Below are 17,855 nucleotides of genomic sequence, written 5' to 3'. Positions count from 1 at the left end.
AGATTAAGTTCAAGTTGGAGGCAGCAAAAAAAAAAAAAAAAAAAAAGGAGACAATATACTGCTGAAAACAAAGTCAAAGACAGAAGGAATAGGCTTTTTAAAAGGGAAGTAAAAGATTGAAAGTGTTGAAAAGATTAATGAGACTGTAACACCGGTAGAAGACAGAGCACTCTTGTCCCTAAAGAAAGCAAACCAAAATAAAGGAAAGGAATGGTACTGAAAAAAAAATTCGGTAATATATTCTGTAATGAAGAGTTAATGCCACAAATCTAATGAATGCAACTTGTCAAAACAAAGGTCACACACTGATTTAAAAAAAAATCAGAGGCACCTGGCTGACTCAGTGGGTGGAGCATGTGACTCTCAATCTTGGGGTTGTGAGTTTGAGCCCCACATTAAGTAGAGCTCACTTTAAAAAATAATAAAATAAAAGCTTCAAAAGTTAAAAAAAAAATATCTTCTGAGCAATCAGAAAAATAACAAGTTACTTCAGGGGAAAATACCAACCCATCTTTACATTTCTTCATATAATATTCAACAGCAGAAGAGAGAAAGTCATGGTTTTAAATGTTTAAATATTTAAATGTTTAATGTTTTAAATGTTAAAACATTAAAAGTCATGTTTTTAAATGTTTAAAACAATTAAAGTTTGGGGGCAGAGAAAGTGGGATGCCCCAAATCTGGTGCCAAACCAACCTGTCATTCAAGAGCGCAAGCAAACTTACATCCATTTTTAAAAATGAGAGGGGTGCCTGGGTGGCTCAGTCAGTTAAGCAGCCAACTCTTAATCTCGGCTCAGGTCATGATCTCATGGTTTCATGAGTTTGAAACCTGCATCAGGCTCTGTGCTGACAGTTATGGTTCAGTTATGATGGTTTTAGCAAGACTATCCCGTAGGTAATACTGGACACTTGTTTTCAATATCCACATTTAGAAAGCACATATCTTCATCCTGTGTCATGTCATAAGTGCAGGGCTTTGCCTGGCTCCGCACTCTGAGCACCTATGAGAAGCCATTAGAAATGGTTACACGGCCCACAGATTCATCCTCGTTGTTACATGCCACCTTAGTGGATTTTTAAAAGCCTTTCCCTCCCTCTATTTCCCTCTCCAGCAAGTAAATTTCACAGAACTTTGTTAAATAATCTGATGATTATTTAAATTAACTTCTAGTTTTAAACTTGTGCATCTTTCATGTAAATGATTGTTCTCTCTTCTTACTCTAACATTGTCCACTGCAATGTGATAAGATAGCTCTTGTTAAAGAATGTGTACATACCTGTTCAAATATTTCAGAAGAAAACAGAAAAAGAAAAAATCACGGTTTTTTTTCTCACCTAAATCAAAGATACAGTTAATATTTTGTGTGGAATAGGGAGTGAACATGAGGCAAGAGACTGTCGGTTTACACCCAAGTGAAATGGGTGTGAGGTCTTCCAGACTGCTAGTAATGTCAATAACAGGCTATAACAACAACAAAAAGCCCAGAAACAGGTGAGGTTAAGAGGATCCTAACGGTTGGATAAGATGTATCTGATATAGATAACCCTTTGCACCACTCAGATTTGTTCATGCCCTCCCATTGTACCTCTAATACTACAATATAGAGGCTCCAATTTTGTGAGAACAAAATGCCATCAGTTCCTCCCAAGAGGAGAGGTACAGTCAATAGGGCTAATGAAGCAAGTTTCTTTCTTGACAAGTAGCTAGTTCTGAGGTCCCAGCAGATTAATCTTATCTCTCCACTACTAATTTCAGACTTCCCTCACTCTCAGCCATTATTTCAGATGGTCTAGGCTTCCTGTTCAGAGAATTAACCCACAACTACATCCCTGAAGAATCTGAGTGCTTAGTTTCTTTGCTCTTAATAGTTCTTGGTTGCTGCAATTGCCCATTAACTGTTCTCCTGGGCATCAAAAGATGCTCCGGTGAATTCTCTGGGCTCCAGACACACTCCTTCTACCTGACTGTGTAGCAGCAACCCTAACTCCCCATGATAATCAGGTCAATTATCCTCACCATACAGTAAGTTCTTTCTTTGCCTGATGGTCTATTAGCATCAGGTGAAAGTCTCAAATTCATTGGAGTCCTTCTGTGTCCCCTGACAGAGTGATTCTACCTGGGATCTAGAGCCTCTAACTTGGTAGAACTTAAGTTTATAGGGAAACAAAAGCACAAATTGTAAAAGTGGGTCACTTGGAATCACAGCGAAGGGGTGAAAATCTTATTCCATTCTTTGGTTCCTAGAGCCATATGCTTAAGGTACTTGGGAAAAGCACTATATATCACTTGTTTACTTAGTTCACATACAGCTTCCTAGAAGATAGTGCCTTACCTATCAGGAATTTTCTAGCTGACACCTTAATTCAGCTATTAAACCATATATTTCTGCATAAAGACATACAATAAAATATCAATAAATCTCATGATCATACTCCCATTAGTTCACCTTCTTTGCCATAAACTGTATCATTTTAACTGAGGTAATGTCATATGGGATAGACTGGGTGTTCTGCAAGCCTTACATGGTGGTACTGGCAGAGATAGTGCATGCATGGAAGGCAGGCCTTTAGCTATAGAATGTGTCAATTTAAGTAGGCATAAATCACTCTTCCTTCCAAGGTGGTAGAGTTCACTATTATATACCTACCACCAAGTGGTTGGCTGGTGTTCTTGAGTACTATTGATGGTTCTGGCTTTACTTTTTTTCTAGCACAATGGACATTCAGTTGTGTCAGTAATTTGGCCTTGATGAGAAAGAACTTGAGCAGTGCCTTCAACCATTCCACCATGGTCACTCGCTGTTCATGATGGCCATGAACTATAATATATAAAGAGAGAGGCTGGGTGACATCCGGTCTTTGTCAATCTGTCCATCTAAGTATGAGAAGTCCCACTGGAATGGATGCTTTCTGGTGAGTATTAACGTGACAAAAAGATCTGTGTTTCATGCCCATAGGTTCATCCATATACTTCTTCCCTGGACGTTCTTGTCCCTGGTCTTCCAATATTGCTCTTTCCAGGCTCCTGACCGACCAGTCAAGCTATCTGACACTGCTGAAGAGCCCATGTGTATCTTTAACCCAGGAGCTTTTTCCCTCAATGTAAATTGGACAACCAGGTGTGCTTCTTGGGACTTTGACCACTAGGAGGATTTCCCTTCACCACTGTCCTTTAGGGACACTTTCTTGGGCAGTAACAGTCTGCTTTCCACTCTATTACTACACATTCTTGTCAACACTTGACTTTGTCCTACTTGTTAGTTTTTAGTTAAATGGTAGGTGTGAAATTATATTGCTCTATAATTGAGATTTAAATGCTTTAACATGTTTCAAGACCATTTGTACTTCCTTATGAAATTTCTATTGACTTACTTAGCCCATATTAACTCAGACATTTGTCTTTTTTATTTATAGGAGTCTGTTATATACTCTAGATGCTAATCAGTTGTATTTGTCTTAGTATCTTCTCTGGTCAGGAATGGATCTTTGAGGGATTCCTAGAAGTCTCTTAATAATGTCTGTATGGTTCTTGGTTTAGAAACATGTGAACTAAACAAATTAATCTGTAAACTTAATCTGTTAATCTGAATACCAGATATGCAATGGTGAAATGTGGATCAAGAAATGGCATTACACACACTTCTTTTGAAAGTTAAGGAGGAAGAGACATATAGCGCTCACCAGACTATAGCAATCCCTATTCTAAGCCGATCTTATGAGGAACCCTCAGAGTGGGAGTGCACTATTCCATGACTAGGGACCACTACATCCATTCTTCTTAGTCCATTATTTTCCATGACACTTAATTCCACTTTCTGTAAAGTCCTTACTTTGATATTTCTCCTCTTTGGCCACATTTGAACAGTAAATAGAAGAATGTCTCCTCCTTGGGAGTGTCTGATCAGCTATCTCAGATTGCTTCCTGGACACTGAAAATTGATGGCCCAAAAATTCTTTTAAGTCTCAAAGAGCCAACTTTCTGCTAGTCCAGACTAATATTTGACTTATTTTCTTACTTAGGTCAGCTCCCCAGATCAATAGCCATATTCACAATTCTTTTCTAGATATCTCTGTTTTTATCTCTCTCTATATTTCATATATATCATATATATAAAATATCTTAGTCGTATCAGGCTTCTCTGTGAGAATCACACTCTAAGTCCCTAAATTTCTTTTATGTGGACCATTTTGTCAAATTAAAAAGATTTACTGAGCATAACCTTCAATCACTTAGACTTTAAGACAATGGGGGGTGATAACCACATCCTTGATATGGTCAAGGCTGGGCTTTATTGCCCCCTCTTTTTTTCTGGGTCCTTCTAATTTCTATCTTTACTGGTTAGAGATAGAAATCAGTTTTCTCCTCTAGTTGTGTAAGTCTCCAAAACTTATTTTTTTCTTTTCTCCAAGTTTTAATTTAAATTCCAGTTAGTTAACATACTAGTAATATTAGTTTCAGATGTGCAGAATTTAGCGATTTATCCTTTACATACAACACCCAGTGCTCATCACAAGTGACCTCCATAACACCCATCACCTTTTCAACCCATTCCCCATCCACCTCCCTCCATCAACCCTCAGTTTGTTCTGTATAGTTAAGAGTCTGTTTCTTGGTTTGCCTCTCTTTTTTCCCCCCTTTCCGTATGTTCATCTGTTGTGCTTCCAAAATTCCATTTTAGTGAAATCATATGGCATTTGTCTTTCTCTGACTGACTTATTTCACTTAGCATGATACACTCTAGCTCCATCCATGTCATTGCAAATGGCAAGATTTCATTCTTTTTGATGGCTGGGTAATATCCCATTGCATATACAAACCATATCTTCTTTATTCATTCATTATTCCATAGACCTTTGGGCTCTTTCCATAATTTGGCTATTGTTGATAATGCACCAGGATGCATGTATCCATTCAAATTAGTATTTTTGTATCCTTTGGGTAAATACCTAATAGTGTAATTGCTGGGTTGTAGGGTAGTTCTATTTTTAATTTTTTGAAGAAAGTCCATACTGTTCTCCAGAGTGGCTGCACCAGTTTGCATTGCCAACAGTGCAACAGGGTTCCTCTTTCTCCACGTCCTTACCAACACCTGTTGTTTCCTGTGTTATTAATTTTAGGCATTCTGACTGATGTGAGGTGATATCCCAGTGTAGTTTTGATTTGTATTTCCCTGATGATGAGTAAGGTTGAGCATCTTTTCATGTGTCTGTTAGTCATTTGGATGTCTTCTTTGGAAAAATATCTGTTCATGTCTTCTGTCCATTTTTTAACTGGATTATTTGTTTTTTTGGGTGTTGAGTTTGATAAGTTCTTTATAAATTTTGGATACTAACATCTGATAATGGGATACTAACCCTTTATCATATGTGTCATTTGAAAATATCTTCTCCTATTCCAAAGGTTGCCTTTTAGTTTTGTTGATTTAGTTTTGTTGATTCCTTCACTGTGCAGAAGCTTTTTATTCTGATAAAGCCACAATATTTTATTTTTGCCTTTGTTTCCCTTTCCTCAGGAGACATATCTAGTAAGAAGTTGCTACGACTGATGTCCAAGAGGTTGCTGCCTGTGTTCTCCTCGAGGATTTTGATGGTTTCCTGTCTCACATTTAGGTCTTTCATCCATTTTGAATTTATTTTTGTGCATGGTGTAAGAAAGTGGTCCAGTTTCATTATTCTGCATGTTGTTGTCCAGCCTTCCAACACCATTTGTTGAGGAGACTCTTTTTCCATTGGATATTCTTTCCTGCTTTGTCAAAGAGGAGTTATCCATATAGTTGTGTCTCCCCTTGTAAGTTAGGGACTTCTTTTGTATTGCTGCTTTTAAGAATTTTTTCTTTATGGCTTTATTTTGCAAGTGTAATTACAATATGTCTTAGTGTTGGCCTGCTTTTGTTGATTTTGATGTAAGTTCTCTATGCCTCCTGGATTTGGAAGTCTGTTTCCTTCCCAAGATTAGGGAAGATTTCAGCTATTACTTCCTCAAATAAACCTTCTGCCTCCTTTTCTCTCTCTTCTCCTTCTAGGACTCCTATGATACAAATGTTATTACATTTCGTGGAGTCCCTAGGTCTATGCCTGTGATCCATAATTCTTTCTCTCTTTTACTCAGCTTCATTATTTTCAATTACTCTATCTTCTATAACATTTAATTGTTTCTCTGTCTTCCATTCTTGTGGTCATTACATCTGGTCTGCTTCAAATCTGTTACTACATTTTCATTTGATTTTTTTCACTCTTTTATCTCTGCTGTAAGGATTTCTCTGATGTATTCCATGCTTTTCTCAAGCCCAGTGAGTATCCTTATGATTATTGCTTTAAATTCTCCATCAGGCATATTAATTATTTATACCTGTTTCAATTAGATCTCTGACCATAACCTTTTCTTGGTCTTTCTTTTGGGATGAATTCCTCTATCTTGGCATTTTTTCTAAGTCTTGGAAAAGCCTGTTATGCTTCCTGTTCCTAATAGTAATGGCTTTATGAAGAAGTCGTATAGTGTTCAGGGGCTGGCACTTCAAGAATGTCTCTAGTATGTGCTGCGTTTTTGGCTAAGTTTTGGCTGCCCTATCCTTCAGGCCAGTTGTCTGAAGAGACTCTCCTTGCCTGCAGTGGGCAGTGTTTAGACCTTGGCCACAGTGTGGCGAGTTTTAACCAGGTGTGCTCTAGTCTGCTTGTTAAATGAGACCTGATGCTACTTCCACTAGAACTGAAGCCTTGCAGAACTCTCTGGTTGGTAGACATGGTGCAGGTGGGGATTTGTGCTGGTTTTCTGAGGAAAGGTTCCACTGCACTTGGACTTAGGCACACTTGCCCAAGAAAAGCAGCACCAAAAGAGCACAGGGGGGTGGGAGTTGGTGTAAGCAGGTTAGGCAGCCAGTGTTGGCACTGTGCTGTTTATGCAAGCTGGTTTATGATGATGGGGGAAGGAAATGGTGCCAGCCAGCTCCTTTGTCCCTGAAGAGGGATCTCTATGCTTGCTGCTCTCAGGGAGGCACTGCCAGAAAAGCGAATAATTTCCCCTCGTGCATCCCGGGCAGTTTTTAGATGGCTGTTTTCATGCTGTATTCATGTTGCTTGCCTGCCTGTAGCAGTGCAGTGCACTTTGGGCTCTATCCCAGACAAGCCTCCTTTTAAAACTCCAAATTTTAGGGACCTGGTGTGGCAGGTCTTCTGGGGGAGTGTCTTGCCATGCTGGGACTGATGCAGATTTGACCCAGAAGGGCAGTCGTGCCAGAGCACAGAGGCATGGGATTCGGAGCAAAGCACTCTAAAGAACCAGCGTCTGGGTTAGCCACCACCAGCAGGTGTCTCTGTGGCTATGCTTCCCTATGGTGCTCCCTAGCTCTTTTGTCCCTGGAGTGGCATCTCTGTGAATGCCACCTCTCACAGATGCACTCCAGGAAGAGCAAACTGTCTCTCCCCATGCACCACAGGTCATCCTCAGATTACACAGTCTACCCCAGGCTGCTTGAATGCCTTCTCTCCAGGAGTAGGGCCGTACCTTCAGGGCTCTAACCCAGCCATGAACTCCACCTCTAAAACTCCAGTGTTTGAGTTTTTGCAAAAACTCATGAAAATCAGGCCCTCTCATTTTCCCAGCCAATGGAAGGCTTTGGGGAAGCATTGTCTTTGTGCATCCCCCTATGTGCTCCTCTCTCTCTCACCCTTCTCTGTGACCTGGGCTCCCTCCTCTCTGCAGCACCCATGATCTGTTTCTCCCCCAAACCATGTCTCTGCACTTCCTACCTCCCTCTATGTAGCCTCTTCTGCAGTTTGTTCTGTCAGTCCTCAGGTTGATTTCTTGGGTATTCAGAATAATTTGATAGTTATCTAGCTGTGTTTGAGGGATGAGACAAGCCTAGGGTCCTCCTACTTATGCTGCCATCTTAGCTCCTCTCAAGTCTCCAAATTTCTTGACTCTCTATATTATCTTTCATTTCTTCCGTGCAAACTGGCCAGTTGTCTTGTGAGCTTTTCTCATTCTGGTAGAACCTTGTTAAATTCATCTAATAGCAACCAATTCATGCTACAAGCATTCCATTTTCCCACATAATCTCCCTTCAAAGTTATCACAAGTGCCGTCGTACCAAATGTTTTATTGTGCCAAACATAAATTACTATCCTCCCAGTTGTCAATAATATATTGCTTAACACCTATTTCCTGGCCCTAAAGAAACTTACAAATGTTAACACTGATTTTTTTTAATAGCGTACTACCACCTGTACAGATTTCTGTAACAGTTATGATGGACTGAGTATGTTACAGTAGCAAATAATCCAAAACAGACTTATTTTTTGCTAACAACACATGTTTCTCTTATGTCAGCTTGGGGCTCTTCTCTTGCACCACCATCTTATTCCTTACAAGTCAGCCACTGATTAGACCACTGGGAATAAAAAAGGTAAAAAATCACACATATATAATCTCTACCTAGAAGTGGGATATGTCACATCTGTTCACATTTTCATTTGCCATAACAAGTCACATGCCCAAACCTGACTTCAAAGGGATGAAATACAATCCTCTCTCAGGGAATAGAGGGAAAGCAGATATTTGTGAAAAGTTACACAATATATTACAAGGCTTGTAAGTACTATTATAGCTGTTTTTCATACACTATTCTGCGTATTTTGTGTCCTAAGCCCTAAAAGGCACCAATAATTCCATGAAAATATTCTCTTTTCCCATCTGTTTAAGGCATCTTTGATTTCCATGTTCCTTACGTTGCAGATCAATAGATTTAAATCACCACAGTGTATACAACAGAGGTCAGCTTGTTTTGGCTCAGAAAATCATCAGAAGTAGGGCACAAATAGACCAAGGTGCGTGAGCCATAAAAGAGAGTCACAGCTATCAGGTGAGAAGCACAGAAGTTGAAGGCCTTGCACCTGCCTTCAGATGAAGTGATCTCAGAATGGTGGCAGCAATATAACCATAGAATATCATGATAACCAAGACAGATGTGCGTCCAAAGATCACTGTGAGCACAGAGGTCCTGATTTGAAAGGAAAAGGTGTCAGAACAGAATATGATCAGTAGCTGGGGAAGATCACAAAAGAAATGGCTGATGACATTTGGCCCACAGAAATGAAGCTGAAATAAGGCACACAGTTGGATAAATGAGCCAAAGAATCCAGTTACACGAGATCTCACAACCATCTACACACAGAGGGTAGGAGATATGATGGCGGTGTAAAACAGAGGCTTACAAATGGCAGCATATCGGTCACAAGCCATAGCTACTAAGAAAAAGCACTCAGTCAGACTCAGGGTAAAGAAGAAGTACTGCATGGTGCCCCCTACAAAGGAGATGTATTTCTGCTTCTTGAAGAAATCTGAGAGCATCTTGGAAACTGTGGAGGAAACATAACAAATATCTAAGAAGGCAAGTTTATTGATAAAGAAATACATGGGTGTGTGCAGGTAGGAGTCCATCTTGATCAGAGTGATGAGGTTGACATTCCAGAACACTGTCACGAGGGAGATAACTAGGAAAAAGGATGACTTCAAGTTTTGGAAATTCAGAGTATCCCAATAGGATAAACCTGGTAATTGTAGTGCTGCTTATTCCTTCACCCACTGCCATCGTGTTTCTGAGAACTGAAGGGAAATAACAAAAGAAATTTCTTATTATTCCAGTATCTTCAGGCTATTAAAAGTAAATACATGGTGTTACTTAGCTATTCAGCCCTGCACTTTAAGTAATTGCCTTGTAAACAACATAACAAGAAAAAAAGAAAAAGAAACTCCCATACATATTTTTATTTCTTTATTTTTTAGGAATATTTTTATTAACCTATATTGGAAAAAATCCATATAAGTATAGATCTTCACCTACATTTAAAAAACAATGTATCTAGAGACACATACCCCATTGACGATGGATGAATTAGGGGGAAGTGTAGCAAATGAAACTTATGAAAGAATTCAAAAAAGAAACTAAACATTATCCTGAGATCATACATGGAGGACTAACTGCCCAAACTAGCAACTAAAAATGCTGGGTAAAATATTTTATAAATTTGCTCAAATGCATCAACTAGTTGGTTTTCTTTAAAAGCAAATACTATTCAAAACAAACACTAAATGAAAAAGAACACAGCAAGGTAGCACAACAGTTAACCTGGTTCGGTACTGCAGTCATTTGTCAAACTGAGACAAATGAGCATAGATATTTTTTAGCTTCATGGGACTCAGGGATCGGGAATGAGGACCCGATCAAGAGATTCCCATATAAGGTGGGTGCACCCAAAGAAATATACCATTAATACAAAAGTAAAAATTCAAACAACCATTATCCCACAATAATGCAAAGAAAGTTGTATGTCTAAAACTTGGCATTGAATAGAAAGGATAGAGTTATTTTAATCTCCTCAAAGAAATTCATAACTATAAGATAGTTAACACTGGAATGCCTACTGCAGTCCAATTTCACACTACTTGAAATACCTGAAAAATCTCAAAGGGGAACTGAGTTTAAAGAGATACTCAATATAGTCAATTCAATAGGCTAATGCAATTCAATATAGTTAGTCCATAAATCACTTGTCACAAGTTAGGTATGAGATAAGGAGCTTGTGGCACATTATAAATCAATTCACAGTTTCACTGAAAGTAATGCTATGAAATAAATGATAGATGAAGGAAACAATATGCATAATGCTGTAGTTTATTTACATTCTGGGGAAATCTTATCTTGCTGTCATTTGCAAACTGACACCAGTCCATGTACCTCAATTTGAATAGCTCTGTCCTAGATACCTGACAGAAGCAGATGAAAGTGCTCTCTGGAGAAACCCACCTTCATTTCGGAGTTCAAAGTATTTTCATAGATGTAATTCCAAGAAAATTAATAGCTCAAAGTAAAAAATCACTAAGTATGTAAGTATATGAGAGTTAACAAAATATTAGCAGAAGCATACCAAAAACGGCTTTAGATCAATTGGACTTATCAGAATAGAAATAAGTTGCACAAATTTTAAGAAATATGAACATCTGTAAATATGAGTGAAGAGCAAGAAGACTCATATATGGCTAGTGAGAACACCTAGAAAACCACCTGGCTGTGGGTCTGGGAGAAGGCTCACAAATCTGAGTGTTTAGGAGTGCTCTGAGGGAAGCAAAAGGGCAGCTGTGAGCATCCATCCTCGCTTTGAAGGATAAAGAGAAAACATACAATCTTAAGAGTTCTGTCTCAAGAGGAAACAAGAAATGTGGAGCAAGAATATGCATAGAAAAAGTCTGAGAAAACTTCAGAATCCGTACCAGGGCTGACAAAAGATATTTGTCTCCTAAAGCCAGTTGGTAAAGCCTGAAGGAGACAACTCCTTTAAATGCAATGACATCAATGCAAATCTTCAAGGAACATGAAAAAGCAAGGAAACATACCACCACCAAAGGAACACAATAATTTTCTAGTAACTGCCCCTAAAGAAATATAGATCTGTAATATGCATAATAAGAATTCAAAATAGTTGCTTTAAGGAAGCTCAGTGAGCTATATGAGAAAACACAAAAAGAGATCAGGCAAACAATACACAAACAAAATGAGAAATTTAATGGAAAGAGAAAAATCATTAAAAAAAAGAACCTAACAGAAATTCTGGAGTTGAAGAATACAATGAATGAAAAGAAAAATGCCATGGATAGTATCATTATAAGATTGGCTCAAGCAGAAGAAAGAATCTGTTAAGTAGAAGACAGTCCTTTGAAATCATCCAGTCAGAGGAAAATGAAGAGAAAAGTATGAAAAGAAGTGAAAAAATACCTATATGGATTATGGGATACCATTAAGAGAAACATTCTGTGAATTATCGGACTCTAAGAGAAGAGAGGGAGAAAGGGGATGAGAGCTCACTTACATAAATAATGGCTAAGAATTTCCCAAATCTAGGAAGAGATTTGGACAATCAACTTCAAGAAGCTCATGGAGTCCCCCCAAATTTTAACCTAAAGTTATCTTCTCTGATACATTATATTTAAACTGTCTCAAATCAAACACACACAAAAAGAAATTTAAAAGCAATAACTGAGAAAAAATCCTCACATACAAGTGAACTATCAGCAGATTTCTCAACAGAACTTTGCAGGCCAGGGAAGACTGGTGTACTATATTCAAGGTGACAAAAGAAAAAAATACGTCAACCAAGAATACTTTACCCAGCAGAGTCGTCCTTCATAAATGAAGAAGAAATAAAAACTTTCCAAAGCAAACAAAAGCTGAAGTGGTACATCACCACTAGACCTGCCTTACAAGAAATACGGAAAAATTCTTCAAGCTGAAAGGAAAGGGTACTAACAAGTTACATGAAAATAGACAACACACTGACAATGGTAAGTATATAGCCAAATTCACAGCACTCTAATACTGTAATATAATGGTGGGTTAAACCATTATAAACCATTGAAAAAAATCCATGTAAGTGTAGATCTTCACCTTAACTTAATGCCAGTATAAAGGTCAAAGGACAAAAGTATTAAAAAAAATATTGCTGCAGTAATTTGGTAATGGATACATAGTATAAAAAGAGGTAACTTGGGACATCAAAACCATAACAGGTGAAAGGGGAGGAATATAAGGGTAGACTATTATAACAATAAGATGTTTTATGTAAAGCCACATTATAGCCATAAAGCAAAATCCTACAGTATATGCATAAAAGATAAAGAGAAGCAAAAGCATGCCACTATGGAAAATTATCAGTTCACAAAGAAAGACAGAAAGAGAAGAAGAAGAAAGAAGCAAGGGAACTTTGAAACAGCCATAAAACAATCAATAAAATGTCATTAGTAAGTTCTTACCTACCAATAATTACTTTAAATGTAAATGGACTAAATGCTCCAATCAAAAGGCACAGAGTGGCTGAATGGATTTAAAAAAAAAAATAAAAAGACCCAACCATATACTGCCTAATGAGACTCACTTCAGGTTTAAGGACACACAAAGCCTCAAAGAAAAGGGCTGGAAAAAGATATATCATGCAATAGAATATCTTTCATTCCATTGGAAGGTTATTTTGTTCAATGAAAATGAAAATAGACCAGGGGTAGCTATACTTATATCAAACAAAATAGACTTTAGGGCAAAAACTGTTACAAGAAACAATGAAGGTCATTATATAATGATAATGGTTTAATTTATCAAGAGGATATAACAATAATAAATACATATGCACCCACCATCAGATCACCTAAGTATGTATTAAGCCAATACTATCAGAACTGAAAGGAATAACAGACAAAAAACAGTACTCCACTTTAAACAAAAGACAGGTCATTCCATACTAAAACTCAATAAGGAAACAATGGACTTGAAATATACTTTAGACCAAATGGACCAAACTGCCATATACAGAATATCCAACAGCAAAAGAACACACATTCTTCTCAAGCACACATGAAACATTCTCTAGGATGTCCTTAGGCCACAAAACAAGTCATAACAAATATAAGATGACTGAAATCATATCAAATATATTTTCCAACACAATGATATGAAACTAAAAATCAAAAATAGGAAGAAAGCTGGAAAAATAAAAAAATATGTGGAAATTAAACAGTACACTCCTAAACAATCAATGGTCAAAGAAGAAATCAAGAGAAATGAAAAATACATTAAATGGAAATGGAAACACAGCATACCAAACTATGGGATAAAGCAAAAGTAGTTCTTTTTTTTTTTTAATTTTTTTTTTAACATTTATTTATTTTTGAGACAGGGAGAGACAGAGCATGAACTGGGGAGGGTCAGAGAGAGGGAGACACAGAATCCGAAGCAGGCTCCAGGCTCTGAGCTGTCAGCACAGAGCCCGACGCAGGGCTAGAACTCACAGACCGCAAGATCATGACCTGAGCCGAAGTCGGCCACTTAACCAACTGAGCCACCCAGGCACCCCAAGCAAAAGTAGTTCTAAGAGGAAGTTTATATAAATAAATGCCTACATTAAGAAAAAGTTTCTGAAATAAACAATCTAAATTTACACCTCAAGGAACCAGGAAAAAAAAAAAAAAGGTGCATACTAAGCCTAAAGTTAGCCAAAGGAAGGAAATAACAAAGATTAGAGCAAAAATAAATAAAATGGACACTAGAAAAACAACAAAAAAGATCAACAAAATTAAGAGCTTTATAAAAAGCTTTTATAAAAAGATAAACAAAATTGACAAACCTTTAGTTGGATTAACTAAGAAAAAAGAAAGAAGACTCAAATAAAATCAAATGAAAAAGGAGGCATTACAATTGATAATACAGAAATACAAAGGACCATAAGAGACTACTATAAACAATTATATGCCAGAAAATTAGGAAATCTAGAATAAATGGATAAATTACCATAAACACACTCATTACCAAGAGTGAATCATAAAGAAACAGAGAACCTTAAAGATGAATAATGACTAAGGAGATTAAAGCAGTGATCAAAAGCACCTCCACAAATAAAAGACCAGGACCAAATTACCTTATGGGTGAATTTTACCAAACATTTCAAGAGGAATTAATACCAATTCTTCTCAAACTCACAAAGCACAAGAGGAGAAACACTCCCAAACTCATTATATGAGACCAGAATAACCCCAAAACCAAAGCCAGATGGGGACATGACAAGAAAAGATAACCATAGCAATATCTCTGATGAATACAGATGCAAAAATTCTCAACAAAATATCGGCAAACCAAACCCAAAAGCATATTAAAAGGATCATACACCATGACCAAGTGGGATTCATCCTGGTGCAAGGATGATTCAACATATATATCAATCAATAAATGTGACACATCACACTAATTAAAGAGAGAACAATCACATGATCATCTCAATAGATGCAAGAAAAGCATTTGACAAAATTCATTACTGTTATGGATAAAAATCCTCAACAAATTGGGTATAGAAGACTATACAGTATGGTGATTATAGTTAATAATACTGTATTATATACTTGAAAGTTGCTAAGAGGGTAGATCTTAAATGTTTTCACCATAAAAACAAAGGTCATTACATGAGTGGATAGACGTGTTTAACACAGTGGTCATTTCACAATATATGCATGTATCAAATCTTCACACTGTACACCTTAAACTTACACAATGTTATGCGTCACTTATATGTCATTAACAGTAGAAAAATAATGAAATAGGAAAAGCACTCAAAAATAATTCGGTAATATTAGCCTAAAATTTAACGAGGTTAGACTTAGAGATTGAATGTACGTATCTTATCTGGGGAAAAGTTAATACATAATGATCAACACCAAGTCATCTCCTGGTGAAGTTACAGGAATTCAGTGATAAAAAAGGAATCCTTTGGACATCGAGGGAAAAGAAAATAGCAAGTTACCTGTAGGGGAAAACATCAGCTTGGCCCTGGACTTCTCCACAATAACACTGAACATCAAAAGGCTGTGGAGCAGTATTTACAAAACTCATCTCCTTTTATAACCAAACTGTCATTCCAATATTAAGGCCACACGAAAATATTTTCCACCATAAAAAATCTCAGGAACACAGTATCCATTAGCCCTTAATGAAGAAAACAATCTACCAGAATATGAATATGAAACAGCAAAGATTTTTAAAAAAATAACATACTAGTGATAGCATTTCATTCAGTTAAAACAACCATGGCAATTATGGTTACAGGATACACAAATGCATCATATTTCAGTCATTTGAAATGACAATGCAAACATGTATTTATTGATAAAAATATCCAAGATAAAATAAGTGGAAAAATCAGGTTACAGAACAATGCATATTGAAAAATAAAACTTACACAACTCTATATACAGGCACATGTAAGAAAAATTTCCAAAGTATTTACATGAAGATAATAGCTGTGGTTATCTCTGGATGGCAGTAGCATAGGTGATATCATTTTCTTCATAATGCCTTATCTGACATATTTATAAATTTTTAGTGGGAATATTTTGTGTTGATATTAGGAAATTTAAGATATTTTTCTTTAAAAAGATACAATCCATATAACTCATGTTTTAACTGGTTCAGATAAAGTGAATTAGCTAGAAGAGTCATAAAGTCATACAAGTTTATCAATTTCCAGTGCCTAGAAAAATGGCAATAGAAAGCCATTATCAATATTTCAAAAGCTAATGAAAATGTGTACATTTCCATTATACCACACAGAGATTTTACTTATTTATTTTTCTTTTATTTCATTATTTATTTATTTATTTAAAATTTTTTTAAATTTACATCCAAGTTAGTTAGTATATAGTGCAGCAGTGATTTCAGGAGTAGATTCCTTAATGCCCCTTACCCCTTTAGCCCATCCCCCCTCCCACAACCCCTCCAGCAACCCTCAGTTTGTTCTCCATATTTATGAGTCTCTTATGTTTACCACACAGAGATTTTTAAACTACCAAATTCCTTTGCTTTGCAGAATAGTCACAATTTACTGTGATTTCTTTATTTCACACTAAGAGCAAGACTTGATTGTCTTTAATAAAAATGAAGAAATTCATTGAGAGAGAGATTAAACCATTACCTGTCCAGGGTGTGTTTTTTGCTAAATTTGTCAGTTGAGCTTCATTTTCATCCTGTATTAAGTGGAATCAATGGTTTGTATTCTTTGTATGGTGAGAAGGTCAAAACCAGATAAACGTATACACTTCAGCTACTGTGATGATCACGACTAACTGAGAGCTTAAAGGAACCGGTGTTTCACCTCCAGTGGGTTTCTCTGCTACAGAGAATCAGGCAGGCCACCCAACCAAGTCCAATGTTCAAAAAATAGAGGTGATTAGTTTAAGTTGTTTTTAAATTTTCTTTCTTACTTAGTTCTTTCTCTAAATTTGGATGCCTGTTTTCTTGCAAAATATGCTGTAAGCCTGTATATATTTTTTAAAATTTTTACTAAAGTCCAGTTAGTTAACATACAACGTAATATTAGTTTCAGTACAATATAATGATTCAACGCTTCCATACATCACCTGGTGCTCATCACAACAAGTGCTCTCCTTAAACCCCCCCCCCGCCCCCCACCTATTTCACCCATCCCACCACCGACCTCCCCTCTGGTAACCATCAGTTTGTTCTCTATAATTAAGAGTCTGTTTCTTGGTTTGCCTCTCTCTGTCTCTTTTTCCCTTTGTTCATTTGTTTTGTTTTGTTTGTTTTTGGATTTAAGAATGATTTTTTGTTATGATGAACAGAAATACAAGATTCTTCTGAAAACTGGAAGAGCTGACAGAATATGGTTTAACTTAATTAAACCTTTTTCAATGTAGCCTGTTCTCTCCCCTTAGTTGTGGAGCTTGATCTGTCAGTCTTCAGATCTATTTCTGAGGTATTTAGGATGATTTGATAGTTATCTAGTTGTGTTTGGTGAGTCTAGGGTCCCCCTACTCTACCACCATTCTCCTCTCCTATAAACCTGTATATTTTATCTATCTGCTTGAAGACCTATCTGCCAAACTTAGTTATAAATTTATTGTTTTCTTTTCCCAACATATTTGTTTATTTTTCCTCCTGTTTTCCTTACTGTTTGTATTGATATTCTTTTTCCAATTCTTTCAATTACAACCTTTGTTACTTTTATTTCTTTTCAAAAGATTACCTCTGATTTTTTCATTGGCTGCATCAATTAAGTACTATTATATTTTACTCATATTTTCCTTGTGTATTATTTGACACCTTGTATAGAGAAAAGGCTTTGATATCTGCAATCCTGAGTTTGAGTTCTTACCCCTTCACTTACTAGCTTTGGTTCTTAATTCCTCTGGCCTCGGTTTCCTCATCTGTAAAGTTGGTCTAACAGAATTTAGCTAATTTAAACTTAAATTTCTTGAACATAGCACTCATAAATAACAATACCTGACACATATATAGTGTTTATCAT

General features: G+C 36.7%; 1 pseudogene; it reads right to left on the bottom strand.

Annotated features, from left to right (window-relative positions):
* Positions 1-7,757: 7,757 nt before the first annotated feature.
* Positions 7,758-9,728, bottom strand: LOC106986789 (olfactory receptor 1440-like; annotated as a pseudogene).
* Between the last annotated feature and the right edge of the window lie 8,127 nt (positions 9,729-17,855).

The sequence above is a fragment of the Acinonyx jubatus genome, chromosome D1 (genome assembly GCF_027475565.1).
Source record: "Acinonyx jubatus isolate Ajub_Pintada_27869175 chromosome D1, VMU_Ajub_asm_v1.0, whole genome shotgun sequence".
In the NCBI taxonomy this organism is placed as follows: domain Eukaryota; kingdom Metazoa; phylum Chordata; class Mammalia; order Carnivora; family Felidae; genus Acinonyx; species Acinonyx jubatus.
This window is presented reverse-complemented; position numbering and strand designations above follow the sequence as displayed.